Genomic DNA, 6,380 nt, shown 5'->3' on the forward strand with positions numbered 1-6,380 from the left:
TGCCATATCTGTGCTAGAGGTGGACCAGATCTGTTTTGGAACATGTGGGTCATATGAATTTTTTTGTATGTGAGCTACGTTTGGCTCACATGCTGTTTGCCGGTAGGCAGTACTGCCATATCTGTGCCAGAAGTGGACAAGATTTGTTTTAGGACATGTGGGTCCATTCGAATTTTCTTATATGTGGTCCACTTCTGGCTCACATGCTGTTTGCCAATGGGCAGCACTGCCATATCTGTGCCAGAAGCAGACCAGATCTGTTTTGAGGCATGTGGGCCAAATCTTCATTTTTGTGCTTCATTAGGTGCTCTAATACAACTGCCTGATTAAAAAAAATACTTGAATAAATAGAGAGATAAAAGAAATAAAGAGCCTGTTTTGAAAACGTAGCGAGTGAAAAGTACAGATTTTTCTTTTGAAATGTAGTAAAAGTAAAAAGTATTAAGTGACAGAAATACTCAAGTAAGGTACAGATACCTAAAGAAATGACTTAAGTACAATAATGAAGTAGTTGTATGTCATTACTTACCACCTCTGGTTCTTGGATTATCTGCCTCTTATTTTAGGAGAGTAAAATACAGTTTATCTGTGTAACGGGTTTTGCAATTTTAATATTATTATTGCTAGAACCTTAGATAAGGGTGTGGAGTAACCCGAATTTATTTGAAGTCTACAGACTAGGGCAAGAGAGAGAAACGCTCGCACCAAGGATGCTTCAGTAAAAGGGAATTTATTGGCTGAATATCAAACTACTTTTGGACTACATTCAATAATAAACAATAGAAAATAAAAAACAAAAATGATAATAATGAAAGTCAAAAGGACAAAATAGCTCGAGTAAAGTGATTCGCAGCTAAATGGTATGAGGCAGTGTGGTTCTTGGGAAGTCGCTTGAAAGAGCCTCTAGAGAATTAACCTAAGTATGGACAGGAATAACAATATGGCTGGATGTACCTATTAAAAGTTCTCTTATTAAATAAATTGGCGAAAGTTATGGATATATTCTCCCTGGCCAGACAAGAAATATCCACCTTCCTTCTCTGAGGGTGGTTTAAACTTAAGGTGTGTAGACGAACAGGCAAGTTACAAAACAAACAAAGGTTTCAGATCTGAAAATTTAGCGTTCTAATACTTCTGACCTGTCTTTCTGACCAAGGCCGGCACAAACTTATTTAGCTATCTTCTTGTTGAGAATGCAGAACTCCGAACTGTCGAAATTTGCGGTGCACTCTGGTTTTGCTCGGCTGGAGGCCCTACCCTTTGGACGTGGAGCCAGAGTGCTGATAGGTTCTCCTCATCTAAGGTTAACTAGCTACTCATTGTTTCCAACTCTGATTGGTTGTGCATAATTTTAGGAATGCCTTCCCCAGAATCACTGCCTTCTTTGTTTCAGCTAGTTTTAAACAAAGAAAAAGAAACATTCCTATATCATCAAATCGATTTAACTTTCAAAAGGAATGAACAACTAGGATATTCAGGTACACAGGTAATATTTGCCTGTAATATCTGAATATGACCCAATGCATGAAGAAATAAAATTGACAACAAAAGAAAAGGAACAAGGGAAGAAAAGAAAAGAAAACCACATTCAGAATACATATTGGTCAATGGTCTAAACTCATAGCAATTAAATGGTTGGGTCTGTCTGTTATCAAAGTTATACACTATGTATTTCTAGTGCTTAATAGTAGAAAAAGGTACAAGTAATATTTAGGTAATACACAACAATAAGATTAATAAAACAAGTAGTATTGCTTACAGATTATATAAATATTGATAATCAAGCAGACAAAGCAAGAAGTTTCTTGGGTTCTTTATAAGCACATGTCCTTACGGTGGTGATGTGGTAATTCTCGTTTCCACCCCTTGGGTGTGCTGTGGGTCCATGCTTGAGATCCTCAGGGACTTTAGCAAGTTTAAATTCGCAGTCCAGATTGTCATATCAGTTCCGTTCTTGGTATGTCTAGTTTAGTTAAAAAGAGGTCTAACGAATGGTTGCAGTTTGGAGTGGACATATACCTTAGAAATGTACTTTCTGTTACTTAAAGATAAAGTTGTCCACAGGACGTTGGAGAGCCATGTGGCCAAATTCCAGGGAGGTGTTCTGTTGCCCCCTGGGTCGAGGGAGAGGGGTGCTGGTTCTTGATTCAGCCGTAAGTCGACAGATTTACATTTTCAACTCCATACTCGCCGGAGCCAAAAGGCCCTTAACTTTTGAGTTGTTGATAAATTAGGTGAACGCTTGAAGTAAAGTTTCAGCCAGTGTTCGCTACATCTGTAAACTCTATACCTGTATTACAGGTAAATACATGTCCCAAAACATATGTGGGCCACTTCTGGCAATAACATGGCACCACCCTCCAGCACTTGCAAACTGTAAGTGAGCTAAAAGTGGCCCTCATATTAAAAATGATAATAGCTCACATTCTAAAGTCTTCAAGAATGTATTAATGTGCAAATAAATAAAATAAAAATGTCTAAATAATTTGCAATAAAAATTAATAATACTAGTGTAACTAAATATAACATTATCCAGATAATAATAATATTAATATAGTAACAATAGTAATAATAATAATAGAAATAATAATAACAATAATGATAATAATAATAATAATACGCAAATATGTGTGATATTTTGTCATTGAAATATATTTTTAAAATTATCTCAATGTAATAATAGCAACATCAGATTGCCATATTATCCATTCAATTCCTGAGTTTAGAATTTTAGAATAGTCTGTATGAGGCAATAGTTTATGGAACATTTGTTGTCCTGTTTATCATTTTATTTGCACTGCAGTTCCACCTTACTGCCTGAAATATAATTAAAAAGGAGCTACACTTTCACTGGACGTACAGCGCAGATAGGCTAAAATTTCTTTACAACCGCGCTGATTGGCTGAGAGGACTTTCACTCATCAGTGAGGCTCCGCCTACACACTGTTTATATAAGGTTAACTAATGACCAACGCTGAAGAAAGACTGTCAGGAACACTTCAGAACACACACTTGTGGTAAGTAAAGATAAATTTTAAAACATTGGGAAGGAATGTGACCTCTGACATTAGAGATTGTTAGCTAACAAAATCTGTTGCGATTGGCTGACAGTAGGCAGAAGTAACTTGGCTGTGTAACGTCAGCTACTTTGGCTATCCAAAGCTAGCTAATGGTTATAAAATAACTGATTAATTGATAAGGCATGCGATGAATTAAAATACAAACGTTTATTTAATCAATTCCAGAAATTAATAAATGAATTCTCATTTTCCTTTCAATGTAACGATGTCATGACGTTTCCCTGCACAAGAGCTGACATTAGTTAGCTGGCTGTTAGCTGGCTGTCAGTTAACGTTAGCTAGCTAGCTTCCACATGCGGAAGAAATTAAATGGGTAGCCTGGCTAGTTCACTTACTTAGTTGGCTAGGTTACTTTAACCACAATAAAAGAACATAATACGATTTATCTGGTGAGCATTAATTAAACCTGGTACATTTTAAGCCACGGTAGGTTAAAACTGTGCTTTTATGTCGGATGAGGAGATGAGAGACGGAGGGCATAAGCTAACGCTAACACTAGAACTACCATGAACTGGCTACTGCAGAGATGGACGGTGACGCGGAAGCAGCCACATGTGTTGAGGGGGGACTTGACGTGTTTAATTAAGTCTGTGAGCAAAACTCACTGATAGTGGGAAAAGCTGCGATTCAATCGTGTGGCTACGTCTGTTCGCACGTACTTGCATTGCCTTAATAAAACGTTAACAAATGTTGATTTAATGTCCGTTTGTAAGTTTGTAAGCGTCCCTGTAAAAGTTACATTTCCTCAACCAAGTCTGTATGTTGTGATACATGTTGCCGTCAGCAGGCATCTTGCTTACGTCATGTACCATAGTTATTACAGGAGCTGTATTTTGCTTACTCATAATTGACTGATATGAAAATAGGAAATTTGCTGTCGTTTTATTTAGCTAAAGTAACTTTTGACTGCAACATGTCTGGGAGTCGGGCCAGCAAGGGTTCGACTCTTGACCAGTGACTCTGAGAGTCGAAATGCTCAGAACTCTGTTTTTTCATGCTCGAGGGACATGCAATGCAGGAAAGAGTCTGAGTTTGTGAGTTTATTTAATTACCAGCTTTAATCAGAGCTAACGCTGCTCACTAGCTGCCGTTTCTATTTGTCCTGCACAGCAGCTCTTGATGTTCTTTAGACTTTGGGTCGTAATAAACAATGATTAGAAACGGTACACAAAACGGAAACAAAAAAACAATATTTTTCAGTGTTGTGGAAAAGAGGATTTGTTCCTTATTTGCCAGCTTCTTATTCAAATTTTCTGCTCCACCTTAAATGGCGCTGCAGTGACAACCTGGCGGCGGCGCACCATTAAGGTAAATGCCAAACATTTAAGGTGGAACGGAAAAGTCAAATAAGAAGCTGGCGAATCCGAAGCCAAGATCAGCCTCATAAAAAGAAGATAACATCAGGCTGGTTCCTTTCAACTTTTTCAAGCATAATTACGTTTTCCACTGATTTGGTTCTATTTTTGCTCAGGTAAGTCGGTCTGTAAGCAGTTAAACTGTGTATTTAAGCTTTAGAACCTAACAGGGAAACTGCAAAAAATCATAAATAAAACCAAATGAGTACAGCTTTCAAATTTAGCTGAAATTTGTTGCATGAGTTAAGTTTTTTGCTTCAATTTTAATTCATGGAAATCCATAGACAATGAGTTAATGACTCCAGTGTGCTCTCACTGGCCCAGTTTAATGAACAAAAAGCCAGTAATCAGCTGGTTAGTCATAAAGTTGTACATATTTTACACATAAAAGTAAACTAAAGGAACTGCTAACCATATTACAATCCAAATGAATTGTTGCTTTCTTATCTCAGAAGTGCCTTTTCCATCTTGGAGAGGTTTGTGTGCATGTACAATAGTGATATCACTTATGTAGCCTATTTTGTGATTAAAACAGGGGGTGTGCTATACCAGACATAGGGGTGGATATGTACGGTTTGTAATAGAACAAGGAAGATCTGTGTGTTTTTGAAGATGATTCTTTCATTTGGTTTAATGAGAACTACTTTCTGTTTGTATTCACAGATCACAACTTTAGGACTCCTGGGCGGTTTTGATGTGAAAGACACAGTTTGGAGAGTCATGAGATGCACAATGACCAACTCATTAGCAAAACAACTTAACTGGAGGGGCACAAGTGGTAAGGCAGAGTTTCAAAACCTGCTTCTAAAAGAAGTAACCATGGGTATATTGCTTTTTTATCTCATTATGTGGCTCATATGCATATTTGATTGAAAATATACATATTACTTTCTTTGCAGCAGTTATAAGCACAAAGTGAAAATGTTCAGTTCTGTTATCTAATATTTTTTTCCTGTAGCCAATTGCTTGACATTTCAATCCATAATCTAATGTTATCTGAAAATTAAAGGCCTTAGTAATGCATGGTAATAGCCCAGTCGTTTTACATGTAGTCAAGTTGTGCATTATTTCTGGCAGTGGAGGTTTAAAGCTGGCTGAGATGCGGCTCTCATGACTATACACTGGCAGAGTACTGGCAGCTGTGTCTGGCCCTCTTCTGTGCCATCATTCTATGCAGTGTAAATCCCAGATGTCACATCTACACCACTTTACCAGCACTCATATATGTTAATTAGGCTATGCCAGTTACAACAGTTTCTACATGAATGTTCCAGTTGTAAAGCTGTCGAAGAACTAGGGTAGTGTATTTGAGATGTGTAACAGTTGGATTGTTATTTTTAGGTGCTGTAAGCCACAGCTCAAGAAATTGAGATGTGGATAGAGAATTGGCTACACCTGTCCATGGACTGTGAGGGAGGAATGCGAGAAAGACAGGAGCGAAGAAGAGCTACTGAAGAACCACTGCTTCATCATTTGGACAATTTTTAGTTGTTCCCCACTAAAAGCCTTTACACATTGGACACGTTAGGCTGACACTGCAGTTTGTACAGTTTTTGTTTGGACAAACTAGTTCTTGTTTTCATAATGACAGAATGCACGAAAAGGGTGATTTTAATTTGACTGATTCATTCATGTTCACATGTTAAAGGGAAATTCCACCAATATTTAAAAGTTTTTGGAAATAAAAAAAACATCTCCTTAAGGACGGTAGATGAGACTGTAGAGCTGCGGCTGTGTCTGCACCACAGCACTGAGTGCCTGCCTGCTCTTTATCAGCATTATTACCTAACACTTACATCACCAGTAATGTTAATCTGAGTTTCAGAGATTAAATATCATCAATAATATAAATGTGTTTTGCCTGATGATAATTCATTATATGTAACACCAACAATAAAAGATTCATGCAAACTGCAATTTTTTTGTGATGAATGTTATTTTGCTC

At 37.4% G+C, this 6,380-nt stretch overlaps 1 long non-coding RNA gene across 1 annotated transcript; it reads left to right on the forward strand.

Annotated features, from left to right (window-relative positions):
• Positions 1-2,159: 2,159 nt before the first annotated feature.
• On the forward strand, positions 2,160-6,077 carry LOC118805106. The gene is made up of 3 exons (XR_005007032.1): positions 2,160-3,017; positions 5,099-5,213; positions 5,777-6,077. It is a non-coding gene; the product is annotated as an uncharacterized LOC118805106 (long non-coding RNA).
• Positions 6,078-6,380: the final 303 nt, after the last annotated feature.

Source organism: Colossoma macropomum, unplaced genomic scaffold, assembly GCF_904425465.1.
Source record: "Colossoma macropomum unplaced genomic scaffold, Colossoma_macropomum, whole genome shotgun sequence".
Lineage (NCBI taxonomy): Eukaryota > Metazoa > Chordata > Actinopteri > Characiformes > Serrasalmidae > Colossoma > Colossoma macropomum.